Source organism: Topomyia yanbarensis, chromosome 1 (assembly GCF_030247195.1).
Source record: "Topomyia yanbarensis strain Yona2022 chromosome 1, ASM3024719v1, whole genome shotgun sequence".
Taxonomy (NCBI): domain Eukaryota; kingdom Metazoa; phylum Arthropoda; class Insecta; order Diptera; family Culicidae; genus Topomyia; species Topomyia yanbarensis.
The window spans coordinates 149,496,695-149,513,032 of record NC_080670.1 but is presented as its reverse complement, the minus strand read 5'-3'; the positions used below and the strand labels follow the sequence as shown (position 1 = coordinate 149,513,032).

Here is a 16,338-nt window from a genome sequence, read left to right as displayed (position 1 = left end):
GTTTTTTGGTAACTACTCATGGTTCTGTGTGATTTCACAATTTTCATGAATAGACCCATTGGGTAACTGTGAAACGATGGCGTATGGGGAACAGTGATTTTTGTTTGTTTTTGTGGTCTGTCTCAAAATGTCAACGGGTTCCGATTTTCCACACTAAATACTACTCATATAGTGCAAAATTAGTAAATTTGGCCAAATTTTGTAGAAATTGTCTCTTATTTCAGGATTGCAGCTAATATGCATATATGGTGGTTCGATGTTACGCGATGATATAGTGGATTCTTTCGTAAACAAACGATTTTCGCCTCAATATAACTTTAATTCAAAGCGTTAGGATCATTCTTCGTCAAAACAAAAGAATAAAATTTATAAGTAGAATATTTCACTATACATGACATCGTGTTTCATAGTTCCTACCCATGGGGCACACTGATACATTTTACCACCAACTGTTTATTATCCAAAAAATGTTATTTCCCGTGAATTTTACCAGCTGGAAAAAATATATGTATTAGTTAACAACATAGTGGCACTATGTATCACTTTAGATTACACAAATAACATGTATTATCATCAAAATTAAATTGTAGAAAAAATGTGTTTCATTGTTACCCTCTCTCCCCTACACCTGTCCATGCATCCTAGCCGCTGACCAATAGTATAGTGGACCTCACTCTTACTGCCACTTAGTCAGCGTGTCCACTCTGACCAGTCTTCTTACATTTCGTGTATTCCTCCGTTACTACCACCATTCTATATCTTCAGCTAGAGTGATTCAGATGGAGCTCATCAGGGTATTTACGTATATTACCTCCGACGATTCGTTCTGTACACACCTCTTCACATACATATTAGACATGGCTGTGGCAATTTAATTGATCTCGGCCATCACACAATGGTACCTCAGAGCCCGCATCGATGGGATTGAGTGTCCAACGAAGCTGATCACGACGTGCTGAATTTTTTACGGTTGCTGAGCAGCCCACATCCGTTTTGTTATGAGCCACATGCAATTTGATATCAGCCATTCAATTTCCCTTCCTCCAGAGTCTCGCCAGTTATTGCCAGAACAAAGTCTGCAAAACAGACGATCTCGATTCAGCTGGCGGGTTCCAGTGTTAAAATATTCCACAGCTTTGGACCGAGTATGGAGCCCTTAGGTATTCCCGACATGACCCTAATCGAGCTCTGTCACATGTTTGTTTTGTATACCAGTAAACGGTTCTGAAAGTAACTTTTCAGAACCTTCAGGAATCAGGAATCAGAATATATTGGCTCAAATGGCACGTTCCCCGTACATAGTCGGGGATTTGTGCCTTGCCGTGTGTTTTCATCATTTCCTGAGCGGAAGGAAAGGACAAGGAGGTGTGGGGAAGTAGAATTGGAAGGGTGGGAAAAATAACAGCACAAAACAAAAATAAACAACAGGTAAGTTAAACTCACAAGTAGTTCAACTTGCCTGCGAATAAGCCTAAAGCTCTTTACCACATTGGATAAGAAACTTTAGTATGTCTCTGAGTTTCAGTCGACCAAACATGGTTTCGTCTATATAAGGACGGCTGAAGACTCGAAATCGCAATTGCGCTACCGCTGGACAGTTGCATATCAGATGATATGAGGTTCCATAGTCGGATTCACAAAGATCACATGAAAAAGACTCAGCGCGCTGAATAGTTCCCATGTGATAATTGAGTTTGCAGTGGCCGGTTAAAGCCCTGGTCAGCATGCCGCAGTGGAGCTTCGAAAAATGTAAGAGATTTTTTCGAAACCACTGGGCATGGTTGTTCTAGAAACGCCTTTGTTTGGCGACACGTTTGTAAATTTCTCCAATAATTGCGGTGCTCGGACGAAGCCCAGGACCGTATTTTTTCCCGTATCCAACTTGTCGAAATTGGCAGCGCGGGCTCAGGACCAACGAAGTCAATCGCTGAACCTGCCCTGGCCAATTCGTCAGCCCATTCATTTCCAGTAATACCGCAATGTCCGGGCACCCAGACAAGGTAGATAGTGTTGACAATGCTTAGTTCTTCGATTTGGGTTCGGCACGCGATCACTAGCTTGGACCGGGATTTGTCTGAGCTAAGGGCCTTGATTGCAGCCTGACTATCGGAGCAGAAGTTTATAACTCTGCCGGACAAACTCAGTTGAAGGGCCGATTGCACCCCGCACATAATCGCAAAGATTTCTGCTTGGAATACAGTACAGTATCTACCTAGTGAGTGAGATTGTTCCAATCTCATTTCACGACAGTAGACACCGGCACCGGCACGTCCCTCCATCAGAGAACCGTCAGTGTAACAGACTACTTGCGTTTGTTGTTGTCTTTCCATAAAGCCAGACAACCACTCCTCTCGAGAGGGAATCTTCACATGGAATGTCCTGTAAGGAAAACTACAAGTGAGTGTAATATCGCTGGGAGCAAGAATATCTTCACCCCATGTAACCATTTGTGATCACAATCGTGTATGACTGGTAGCAAGATCAACATGATTACTGTTCCAAAGCCCAGTAACCTGCAGTCTGTATGCACATGATAGTGCTTCTTGTTTTAAGTGTATGTGTAATGGTTTGATATTTAAAAGTGCCTCAAGAGCAGCAGTCAGAGTCGTGGTGAAAGCACCAGTCAACGCCATGAGCGCCATTCTTTGCAGATGGTTTAGCTTTGACTGGACTGTCACCACCCCTCCCCTCTGCCACCACACAAGGCATCCGTATGACAGTATTGGACGTACAATTGTCGTGTAAATCCAATAGATGTATTTAGGTTTGAGACCCCAGGTCTTTCCAAAAGTTCGTCTGCACTGCCCGAAGGCCATGCACGCTTTCTTGACTCTGAACTCAATGTGAGCAGACCAATTCAGTTTGGAATCCAATATGACTCCAACGTATTTGACTTGATCTGCACACAGTAGCTCAGAATCAAAGAACTGCAAGAGACGAACCCCGGTTGTTATTCGCTTCTTCGTGAAAAGAACCATTGAAGTTTTGCTTGGGTTAACTGATAGTTTAACTTGTCGACACCACTGTTCGACGGCTCTTAATGCTTGTTGCATTAAGTCAAAGATTGTTCCGATGCAAAATCCAGTAATTAGTATTTGGTAATCGTCACCAAACCCGTAGGTTCGAAATCCAAGCTCATTGAGTTTCTTCAACAAGCCGTCAGCTACTAAGTTCCATAACAAAGGTGACAGAACGCCGCCCTGAGGACAACCGCAAATACTCAACTTCTGTATCTCAGCCTGTCGCAGTGACGAGCAAAGTATGCGGTTACTAAGCATTGCGTTTATCCAACCTGAGATACATGCAGGTATCCCATGACCGCGCGTCGCTTCCAGAATAGACTGGAAGGACACATTGTCAAAAGCACCCTCAATATCTAGGAATACACCCAAGCTAGATTGCTTGAGCGAGAAGGCTTTCTCAATGTTGTAAACAACATCGTGAAGCAGAGTGATCGTGGATTTCCCACACTGATATGCATGTTGCATTTTGTGCAGTGGATATTCAACTAAACTAACGTTCCTGATGTGATGATCGATTATCCGTTCCAAAGCTTTCAGAAGAAAAGAACTTAAGCTGATAGGCCTAAAACTCTTGGCTTCTTCATAGCTTGAGCGCCCCCCTTTGGGAATAAATCTAACAGTTATTTCTCGCCATGCTTTCGGGATATACCCGGTAGCAAGACTGGAAAGCATAATCTTTTTCAAGACATGTTTGAGAATATCAAATCCCTTTTGTAGTAGCACGGGAAGTATTCCAGCTTTTCCGGGTGATTTGTATGGAGCAAAGCTGTCAACTGCCCACTTGACCGATTCAGTGGAGACCAATGTGCGTGCTAACGCCCACGAGTCCGAATCACCAGAAAGAGATCTGTGAACATTGTTCAACTCCGGATCGATACAACCTGGAAAGTGTGTGTCGAAAAGACAATTAAGAACATCTTTTTCGTCCGTCACATAAACACCATCTCTGGTTTTTAAGGAGTTCATCTGAAAATCATTCGATTTGGAGAGAATTTTATTTAATCTGCTAGCCTCGTTCAGACTAGAGACATTAGTGCATAGGCTTTGCCAGCCAGCCCGTTCTGCAGATCTAAGACATTTCTTATATGCACTACGAGCTGACCTGAAAGCCCTGGAGTCATCACGCTGACGCCGGTTCCAAGCTCTTCTCGTAACTTTCTTCATTCTTTCAAGCTCAGCCCTCCACCAAGGGGTTCCCCTAGTCGATTTAACAGTACGAAGTGGACAAGCTTCTTCGTAGGATGCTAATATGAATGAGTTTGTCGTATCCACGACGTCATCTAAGTCGTCTAGTTGACTAATTGTTGGAAAATATCCATGAAATTTAGTCGCCAAGTTTTCCAAAAAGAGGTCCCAGTTTGTAGATTTAGGATTACGATATGTCACCACATTGAAGGTGACATCAAAATGATCGAAAAATATATATTTATGATCGGATAGAGACGGTTCAGTTTCATTTGGAACCTGCCAATTTCCCAGTTCATGCAAAATTCTATCAGAGCAAAGTGTTATGTCTAACACCTCCTCCCTCCCAGACCTCGCAAAAGTTGGTCGGTTTCCCACATTCAGAATATGGAGATTTGTACTACTTATGTACTCCATCAGTTCAGAGCCTCTCAGATTGATGTCCGGGCTGCCCCAAATGATGTGATGAGCATTCGCATCACTGCCGATAATGAGCGGAAGCCCATTTCTGCTACAATATGATACAACGCTTTTGAAATCATCAGAAGGAGATGATTCGTTATGCGGTAGGTATGCTGAACAATATATATATATTTTTTGTCTACGTTTCCGACAGTCAGTGTAACTGTGACAACACAGATATCACGAGTTGTGAGCTCCGATATGAGACACGCATCAATAGCCTTATTTGCAAGAATGCATGCACGAGGCATTTCACGTGGGTTAGTCATGCCTGTCTTGTTGTAAGCAATGAAGGCAGTGTTAAGTAACTTTCGAAAATAGAAGTTTCCTTTATGGAAATACGGTTCTTGAACCAATGCTATGGAAGCTTTACCTTCCTGCATGAGTTGAGATAAATTCATAGTTGCTGTACGTTTATGTTGGAGATTGATTTGTGCTATTCTAACCATTGTTGATTAGAGAACTGTACATTTTAACGCATATAGCGAGCCATATCAGGTTTAAATGGGACATGATAATTTAATTCCCACGATTTGCGAAGAAAATAATGGTCCACTGTGTCAGAGATTCGCATAACACAGTAAGGGCAAAACCCAAAATGCTCCGTGCCCGACTGGCATATTTTAGACCCTTCAGTCATTAAGTCCTCGGCACGGAACTACACCTTGACTTAGGGTCTCCTACTTTCAGTCGCCTCCTACGACATGGGAGCAGGACTCCAGTGGCTCAATTCTAGGCCGGATACCACAAGAACCAGCTTTCTGTAGAGCGCTACGGCGATAGCCACCCAACTGGTGTCAAACGTTTTCACGGTACAGTAGTACCCCTTCTCTTTTGATTCGAGAGATTCGAGTTTCCGCCCTCGCGATGACCAAACTACCTCTGCGGTAGACCGTTATCGCTTTCAGCGAAGTTCGCCAACCTGTTGAGGATAACCCTAACCCAGCAGGTTACCAAAAATATTCAGTAGGCATACTGGCCGATGCGATTTGGTTTGGTAGCAACACAAGTTTCTGGATTTTTCATCTATCCGCGAAATAGCCTTTGTCCAGGTAGTTTTTCGAACTATCCTGAAATCTGGCTGCCTCAGATCTTACTCTCTGAACGCGTCTTCAGGCTTTTAGACAGACAGCACGGAAGCTTCTCGTTCCAGCAATACACTGGACATCGGTAGTTCCTAGGCTCCATTTTCCTCTTCATTGTTACGTCACACGCCAACATTACTGTTTCTGACAGCTCATAGGCCTTCAGAATTGGAGCGATGCTGTCTGCATGAAGTGTTTTTAAAAAAGGGTCATGGTCGAAGCCGTTTATCGTCCACTTTCGCTCGCCAGTACTACAGTACATCTCCGCAAACGACTGGTGTAATGGATCGCTTGGTAGTCGCTATATGTGAACTGTTCACTAAAATGTTACGTCGATTATGGATTTGTTGTATGTTGTCTTTTCATTCGCTTCGATGCCCTTGTGTCTCTTCCGAGCAGGCTTGCGTTTTTCTTTCTTCTCCTGTTCCTTCTCTTTTTCCGTCTGCCACTGCTTTTCCCCTTCGCCTGCTGGCTAAACACTATGCGTCAGTCACGGTCTTTTGCAGCGTTACTCTTTTCCGCGTCACATATTTTTGTCTCTAGCAGGCTTGTTATTTGCTCACACAATGAGCCACAAAGAGCGAAATACACCGATTGAAAATAGAGCAGCACAAAAACTCTGCGATGTGCAGAACGACCGCACAAAGAGACACTTGAAAACGAAAAAGAGTAAGATCTGTGCACCAAGAGTTGCACAATTTCGTTCAAAGAGTCACCTTGAAGAGCCACTTTTTTGTGCCTCCCCTCACTGGAAAGCAGGTAAGAAGGCGAATCAAACTACAATTCAGATAAAGTTTGACCGGAAGAACGTTTTAAAAATGTTTTTTGGTTGCCTTCTCTACTTAAGTGCGCGTGGGACCAAGATACACACTAAAGAGCCTCTTTATTTCTACATTTGCCGGCGTCTTCACATTTCCTTTCGATCATGCCAATATGAGCCTGCCTAGTTCTAGTTTTCCGTTCTAAGTTTATAACTGATTCGCTCTAGAATACCTATCCGTCTTTCAATTTCATTGCTTTCGTTTCTCTTAGTCTCAAATTTACCGAAAATAGCCAACAAAATCGATACAGTAAAATTCAGAGATGTTGCCAACAGTCTACCCTTTCATCAGAGAGTTTTTCGATGGAAAAAGATTGGTTATTTTTTAAAGTAAAATATCCGTTGCAACCCAAAAACGCAGTTAATGTTTGAAAGCTGGGTTAATTATTGCATGACAATTTCTATTTGGTAGAACATATTCTGACCACTTGTCGGATTATCGGGGATGAATTTGCTAGATATTTTATACCAGTAACGTCGTATAATTTTGAGCTAATGTGTTGATTAACAGTGTATTTTGCAGGGCTTCGACACCACGTGCCGCTAGTGATTTTAAAAAGAATTGTGAGAAGTTTTGATTTTGAGTGGCCCTTCTCTTCTCTGCTTTCATGCAACGTGTTCTATTTTGCAAGATCTGCCAAAATCAAAGCGGTAAAAAAATGAAAACTGAAAACACTCCCCTAATTAATGTGAAATAAGTTTGCTGCCTACTTATTTCACAAAGATTACGAATATCTATAGGCAAGCCATCTTTACCCTCAAAAAGGCAAATTATGACTACAAGAAGAAACGCCCATAAGACCCTAAGTAATCAAAAGCCTCATTTCTGTCGTTTTATCAGTGAGAGAATCGAAAGCCCGGAAACGCTCGTCCATTTGTATTACAAGTCCATTGAAACTAGAAAACCGTAACTAGTCGGGCCTCTCCCCTTGCCTTTTTGAGGGTTAAAATGCGGTTGTAACATTCTGTGACAGTACCCGAATGAATCGAAAGCATCGTTCCGAGAAAAGGATGCCGTTTTGCTGCCCGTGATTCGTATCCCGTTTGTTTCCTACAAAACTCTTAATCACTTAAAACATTCGAAATAAAACGCTCGAATTTTGCACAGATATTCTCTGAAAGTAGACTAATCGATTCAATAAATTGAAAAAGCAGTTACTTAGGAATGTTATAATGGATACTTGCTTATATACTATTGCGCACTCCACAAGTATCACGGGAGTGGGATATTTGTTAGTAAATATAGAAGGTGGATTCTACTTCTTCATTACCGACGCCAGAGAGCTGACTCCATTATCTGAACTAGATATCGATCCATCAACTCATGGATCGGGGACCAACGGCTTTACTTCCTTTTCGAAGGAAGACGTGACCACAGATTTTTCCACCACTGACAAATCTCAACGACCTCGGCTGGGATTGAACGCAGACCAACTGAAAAGAGTGGTGGTCACGCTTACCACTCAACCATCGACGCCATCACAAACAATCTTCGGCAATTTCAAACCATTATCAAGTAATGTTGGAAATTCGATTCCATTTCGAAGTAAACAGTACCATTCTTTATCAATCCAATCAGGCTTTTAAATTATAAGTTGATTTCATCAACAAATCATGGAGTGTCGTTCCCCTCGGCTTATATAGAGCAGAAGAGATATATTAATTACATTAATATTAGAATAAGGGACCGTCCATAAATGACGTAGCATTATATGGGGGAGGGGAGAGTTTTGTATTTTGTGATGATGTGTGACGACAGGGGGGTAGGGGGTCATGTGTCTTTTTAAAGGGGAATAACTAACGTCGTTTTTAATTTAAAAAATACGGGGACAAGGGGGGGGGAGAGTTACCGTCAAGGTACGTAATTACCAGGGGGTATTTAGAAGTTTGTGACGAAATGCTACGATAGGGGAGGGAGGTGCTAAAAATCACTCAAAAAATGCTACGTCGTTTATGGATGGTCCCTAACTTGTTTTAAAGGTTTTCTTTTACATATAGCCTACTATATTTCTATGTTCTGAATATACGAAGTATTCATGTCATAAAACAAAATTATGGAATGTCTTCAACAAAGTTTTTTTTAATTGTGATTATTGATGCTTTAACCTTAAGCACTTTTGGCTCTTTTTTTAAGTTAGATAAATTTCTAACGGGGATTGGGAATTGAACCTAGGTGAGCTGTGTACAAGGCAATCGGCTCACCAATTGCGGTTTGCCCACCTTATTCAAAAAAGTTGCTTGAAATAGCATTTTCGAAAACTTTACTGAAGACATTAAATCTCCAACCAAATTTGTTTGTAGAATAAATACTTTATAATTAATTCTAGGAGGATTAATCGCCAAAATTATTTTATTAGGAGAGGTGCTGTTTAACGTTGTTATATTCTTCGAAAATACTAAACATCTAAAGTTGACTGTTTCGAATTAATGTGATCGCGGCCGTAAACAAATGTTTTCGAGCATTAATTTTACTTGTTTTCACTACTAAAGCTCACAACCCGAACGAGTCCTTATATACAAAATTATTACACCATTCAATTCAACACTCAAGCATACATAATTAGTGGCAACTAACTTGAAATATTTAAAAAAAAAAAAATTTCCAACCCTTCTTATAGGTTTTTTTCGAATCATTGTCACTAATCCATATTCCAGAACATCTCTACAAAAAAGAGCTCATGATAATGACAATGACAACTATGGACCTCGGCTGAGAGATCAGTTATAAGATCCAATTCCCATAATTTTTCAAATGATATGATGCTCAATACAATAGGTTCTCAATGTAAGGATAAAAAATTTGCTTCCAAAATTATTTTTGCACAATATTTTATAAAATTTGCCAGCAAGTCATTTTTTCAGTCCAATTAAATTTGGTTGGGGGGGGGGGGGGTAAGCTCCAAACCCCCCTCCCCTCTGACTACGCCACTGTGTCATATTCATTTAACTATGTGGTTAATTTCGATTTTTCAATATACATACCAATGGATTTAGCAGATACTTTACGACTAGCCGATAGATAATATTGATTCACTTGAGAGAAGGTAAATATCTTGACATTTTGACGGCAATTCATCGCTTTTATTTTATTCTAATTCTGACAGCTCAAGCTTGTTGTAGATGAAATAAATTAATAAAATAAGGCTTCCAAACTATGTAGTAGCTATTCATGTCCAAAGCAAGTCATGTTGGATTAGAAGGACACATTCTTTCGTGACGTTACAACGATTTGACGATTCTTCATTCCATTAATACGCTATAACTTTATCAAATGAACGCCTACATCAAAACTTATTACAGATTCGGAAAGTAGACAAAATTTCACCAAGGATTCAATAAACATAAATCGAATATACTGGAAGAGGATTGTTTTATGACCGATAATGTAACGTGACGTTACAACGCGTCATAAATTAGAACTTCCAACGTATTTCTATAAAAGTCAAAATATCTGCTCTATAAGATTTTTTATCAAGTACAAATCTTCTATGATGTAATAAATAGCATACGAATAACTAGGTGTTATTAAAAATATTTTTTATCGTTTTGTTTCTTATTAAGCATCCTTTAACTTTCGTGAGGTTACAACACTCCTTTTTCAGAAAAGCGATATCTCATTGCGTTGTAACGTCACGAAAATCTTCAACTTATCTATAACTCTGTAAGTTACGCTGGTGCTATTGTTTTGAGCAAAATTTTAAATATTTATCACATTTAACCGTTTAATGATAATTTATTCGAATTACAATATGGGGTAGTCGAAAAATCACGCTACAGTTTATTTTTTTTAATTGTAGCAAAAATAATTGATCAAGCCAAGAAATTTGTTCTCATATATGTTGTTGATAGATTTGAGACATTTGACACATTAAATTATTTGACAGGGCTGAATCTGGTAGTTTAACGGAGCCAGAATAGCAGCTTTTAACACATATTTCACAACCAAAGTAAACTGGCAGTATTGCTTTATTTAATTTGGTAAGGAATCAGTTTCCCGATCCGAGTTTATAGTATGATATTTGTATTGTTGGGCTTAATCAAGTGGATTTATATGATAATGCGAGCACAATTTAAGCGCCAGACAATCGACATGTAACAAATTGTCACAAATGTCTCCATCCCCCTCCTCTATTACGTAACAAATTCATTGAAATTTTTTTTTCTTCGCTGAATACATGTTACGTAACGATCTCTCCCCCCTATGTCACAACTTGTCGTACCCCCTCCCCCCACCCCCCTAAAAGCGTTACGTAATTTATGAATGGTCCCTAAGTGTACTGAAATATTGTATATATTATAGTTGCAAAGATTCAAAGATAACGAACACGTCACATCGCCGTGATGTTACGAAACAATGTGTTACATCCAATCGAAAATTCGACGGGTTTTTAAATGTCTGCAAACACCAATAAACACTCCCTCATCTATCTTTTTGAGCTCATTTGTGCCAAAGACTTTTTATCCCACTCTAAGCAATTCAGACGATTTAGTGCGGTCACCCAGATATGTCTCTGTAGACCCAATTATATCTTTACAACCTCCCGTAAATATGAATAGATATCCGTCTATATTGGATTTAATACCTCAGGCATTTCGATAATGTAGCTGCTTTGACGATGTATATGTTAGTTACTAAATGACGGCACGTGCGACTACAACGGAGCTCGATCAGAAACACATAACAGAAATCTTTCAAAACTATATCTCGCATTGTTACTTGTTATTTTCTGTTATTTTAACTAATAACTAATTTATAACACAATATGTTACAAAAATTGTGTTTTGTTATAATCTTGTTATTTCATTCTGATCGGAAGGTTGCGGATAACCTTATATCGGGCGTCTCGTCGATGATGGCGAAGTGTGGAAAGAAATATTCAGGGAACGCATTATTATTCATGGCTAAATACTAACCCGAGAATAAAGTTCGGACATTCCCTCACAACCTTCCATCGCATGTCTTGGACTACGTTACTGTTAGCGCGATTGCATCGGAACGTACCATATGGCCAGCGTTTAGGAGAGTACAGCGTAGGTGGACTTTTAAAGAAATATAATGTGACGTTGTTCAATCGTTTATTAAAAATACCTCCTCCAGTGTTGTAGATCAAATCTTATATAAAATATTCTTTATTTTCTGAACCTATTCAGTTCAGAGTTCATTTGAAAAAGTTGTAACAGAGAATGAAGGATGGTCAAATCGTTGTAACGTCACGAAAGAATGTGTCGATGGTATATAACACCTTAAGCACTTAAGGATATACATTCTGAATTTATGAATATCATGCTAGTATAATTTCCTGTTCACGAAACATCATTAAAGCGTTTCAATAAACCATACGAAGTAAAATTTGACACTATATCTGATAAATCATTCAAGCGTCTGATAAAATTTAATTTACGTGACGTTACAACGCAAAGTGTATCCTGTTCTAACTTTAGTTCCCCACATCCAATAAAAGAAATTGTAGGCTTTTTAGAAAAGTATTTTTTAACACAAAGAGAATCCGGAATATAAATTTAAACAAAATTTCAGTTTTTTAATAAAATTAAAAAATAGGCATTTTTCGTGACGTTACAACGCAGAAACAACCAAAACTTCTATTAGTTCAAAAAGTATTAGTGGTCAAATCAAGAAAAAAATCTTTCTAGTTTTATTATTCTACACTCAATAACGAACAAATTACTTTGAACAGATAATAATTTCAATAATAGTTTCATAAAATAGAACTTTTCTTAGAAGTCAATAATTTAGGTGCCATTTTCCGTGAAATTCAACTTACTTTGCTATATATTTTTCAACTATTTGTCGAAATGTCAATAGTTGGATTACATAATTTTCAATGGTTTAAACACTACCGAATCGAGGAAAAAATATTGTGATACCAAAATAAGGCAAAACAAAAACCTCCTTCTGGTGTACAAGCCCGCGGAATATTGAACAAGTTTGGAGTTTCCGTTATTGGCCAACTGTGCGGTGTAGTGGACTGTATAATAACTAGTTTTTCACAAAAGCATAATTTATACTACAACCGGTTAAAGAAAAACTGGCTTTATTACAGTTTTAATAGTGATTAATCGCTATGTGTCCAACAAAAATACTTTTAACAGACCAGCCTACCCGAATACTAGCATAACAAAAATGATCCAACTTAGGTAGTTAAAGATTCACGTATGGTCCCACCGGAACTAGTTCTGTATATATCGTTCTAGGGTTAAATCGTTAGATAGCCCCATCATAAGACGCCATTTTCTGAAGCAATTTCTAAAGTTTTATTACTAGGATTCAAATGAAATTCACCAATAGTATAGTGATATGTCTCAGATATCACAATTTTTGGGAATCAGGCACACTCATCCGGTTCACTTTAGTAGAACTTCAGCACAAAACATACACAAGTTTAGGAATTGGTTCTAAATTACCATAGTTCTGAATATTTCATACTCTTTAGGCAACTAAAATCTGTAAATGTTCTCTAGTAGCCTAACAGGCACATGAAGATGAACCGAGTGTAATAGATTAGGCATGCTTCAAAAACTAAAGGCATTATTACAACTCCTTTCGCTGAGATTAATCATATTCGTATTACATATTTTTTGTATAATAGTGCCTCGCAGAAAACACAGAGTAGTTGCAGAATGCGGTGAGGTCTTCAATAATTTATTCGTGGTTACAGCGGAAGAAGTTACCCACATCCGCACCTCGACGTACCCATGTAAAAAAGTAATGAAGGGCCAATCGGAAAAGATAACAACACAATACGAACAAACCGCGTCAACTATCGCAAAGTCGCAAAAGTTTAGTTCAAAGATAAAATTATCAAATGGTACAGAAAACGAGTTTTTGTTTTAAATTGCCTGTGTTCGAAGTGCTAAAATTAAACGGATGACGCGATAAAACCCATATCACATCTAAATGCTACAAACGTCTTACCTCAATAATGCATCCCGAATAGCATCAATTGATGATGTAGTTTCACTAGAGCTTCCCCAATCAATGCCTCGTTCCACTTCCAACTTCTAATCCATTCATCTATTTCATGCACTGCACGTTTCCTTGAATCACTTGAATCGCATCATAATTTGTGCACACTACGTAGCCAATTGCACGTGAACAACTTCCTCCAACTGATGAGATACGTATCTTCTCTTCCGTCTGTGCAATCTTGTCATACAATCAGCATAATGAACCAGGAAAACAATCGATTTCGTTAGGACGATGTCGCCACTCCTGTGAAAGGAGATTCAAGGAAAACAGCAATTAGCTCCTCCACTAACCCCTTTACACCAGGTTTATCCACTGCCGACGCAAAGGACGATTTCCATTTGATAAGCACAACATTCTCTTCAGCACACATACACACACACACCCTCGAACACAACCAGATACGCACATGTGGTCTTGTTACATAGTTTCCTTTTAAAGGAACGCCATCATTTAGTGCAATGTTTCGGTCGTAGTTCGTCTGGTTCGTTGCCTCTTGTTCACTAGACGGCCGTAGCACATTTGCCGGTAAAGCGGTCCTTCACGTGCGGAACGAGGTTCGGAAATCCTTACAAAGAGCGTTTAATAATTAATTACACTGCACCCATGGGACTTTTTCCGTAGTTCCCCTGCGACGTACACTGCAGCGACGAGTGGTGTGGATTACCTTACGTACGTACAACAAATCCTACAGTCTGTTTAACTTTATCCTCTGAAAACTGCAAGCTGATTCTCATACCAGTACGTTTTGCCGTGTTGTCACATAAAACCTTGCAAGTCTCAGACTTTATTTTGAGTTATTGTCTGACCCACTGAAATGACGAAAGGGAAACTTTTCCCACAGTCAATTGGCAGCAACATAGACCGAACAGAACCTCTTTGTACTGTACAATTTATTTATGCTGCTATCCTACAGTCGTGTAAGTTCTAAACGATGGACGATGAACTTTAGCAAAAGGGAAAGAAAACTGAAGGGGGAAATCGATTGACGCGAACAACCACGCGCGACGACCGAGACCACGGGTTTGGGACCCACCATTGAAAACACAAATCACTCCGTCCCCTTGGCGATGTCCTCGTCTAGCTATGCTGCTACAGGTCCTGTCTGTCCGGGCACTGAGTACGAGCAAAAATTCATTGCATCGACAGTTGTATGCTAACTAAATTATGCTCTAGATTTTGAACTGCGTCAACCCCGAGTTTTTGGGGGAAGCCTTCGGCAGTCATAGAGCTGAGCTGCTCGTCGTCCGTCATTCAGCCAGCCAGTCGGAATAATCTCTGGGCATAGAGCTGCGAAAATCAGGCGCTCGTGTCTGGCTGGCCACCATCGTAGCACACGACCCGAATCGCAGTCGAAGTTGCGCGTGCCCCGAACCTCACCAACACAATCGCTCTTTGCTACCAGTCAGCCGTTGGGGCCGTCGCATGTTCGGGGGGTGTTGTGGGGGTGAAGCAGCAGACTGAATGCTGCAGTTAGTTACTGAAACAAGTTGCAATGATACCGATGACGGTCGCTGATTCCAGCCAACCGATGATGCGAATCAGCAAACGAGAAGTAGAGGAACTGATCCAAAAACAAACCTGTTATTGTGTGGAGTGGAGAGAATGAACTCGCTACCATCGTAAGACAAACGCCAGGGAATGTTTCATGAACTGGGCAGACGCAGCATTGCGATGAATCAACGAAACATCGAAACCAGCTTTACGGTGATGGTTGTTTTATGGCAGACGGCTTTTGATGACCGACAAAAATATAGGATCAAAATAAATTGGTAGCGTAATGTGTCTATTTTGCTTATTTAATTCATATATTTGCATACTACAAGTCATTCCACATCAAATTTACAACTTTAATTGTGGTTCCCTCCAAATTATTTTTGCTTTCTTTTGCTAAAAATTATTGACACGAATTTTTAGCTTTGGCTGAATTTGATACGTTTTTCAAGTTATGAGTTTTGGAACTTTATAAAATATTTTATTAAATTTCATAAATTTAATAAAATTGAACATTTTCCTATCCCCGATAACTTAGAAACTATTAGATTAGTAGAAAAAAGCATTACATAATAAAAGTTGCGTTTTCGTTTTTGTTATTTAATTTATGTATTCTCCAAATGCTACAAGCAAAATTTTTTTAGGGATGCGCTAAAAAAAATTTTGGCTTCTGAGTTTTCAGTGATTGAAAAATGTTTAATTTATTAAACTTCAAAAGTTCAAAAACTAATAACCTGAAAAAATATCATATTCAGTCAAAATAAAAAATATGTGTCAATTATTTTTAGCTAAAGCATGCTAGAAAAAAATTTGGAAGGTGTCAAAATATTGGTTGTAAATCTGGCGTGGAATGACCCATAGGCACATCCAAAAGAACAGTATACTATATCCAGATTAATTCCGATGTTTTTTTAGAATTCAAAATTAGAATTTGAGAGTGCATTTTTGCGGGCTTAGTTTGAAGTGGTTTAGACCTTTCTATCGATGTACTACGTAAATAGATTAAATTTTTACAAATATATTTATATGAAATGAGAACTCTAAAATTTCTTTAAAGTATCAAGAAGGAATTGTAAGGCTATAAGAGCATAAACCTATGAATATTCATCGTCAACAATCATAATAGAGATTGCACAAACTTTTTTTCTGAAATTATAGCAGATTTGGATAACTAAAGCAAAACTGACTTTGTGTACAAAATCGGTTCAGTTCTTTGGGAAAATGTATATAAGGAAGTGTATGTCTACGAATACTGAATACATTTTGGATTTGTTTGAAATCTGC

The 16,338-nt window shown here is 39.2% G+C and overlaps 1 protein-coding gene across 8 annotated transcripts in view; it reads right to left on the bottom strand.

The window, feature by feature from the left end:
- LOC131677035 (irregular chiasm C-roughest protein-like) overlaps positions 1-14,804 on the bottom strand; it is a 569,032-nt gene extending 554,228 nt beyond the window's left edge. For 6 of the 8 annotated variants that reach the window (XM_058956588.1, XM_058956579.1, XM_058956554.1 and 3 more), the window contains exon 1: positions 13,510-14,804. The gene's annotated coding sequence lies outside the window, so the exon portion shown is untranslated. The remainder of the gene's footprint in view (positions 1-13,509) is intronic. The other 2 variants (XM_058956597.1, XM_058956570.1) reach the window with 2 other exon arrangements.
- Between the last annotated feature and the right edge of the window lie 1,534 nt (positions 14,805-16,338).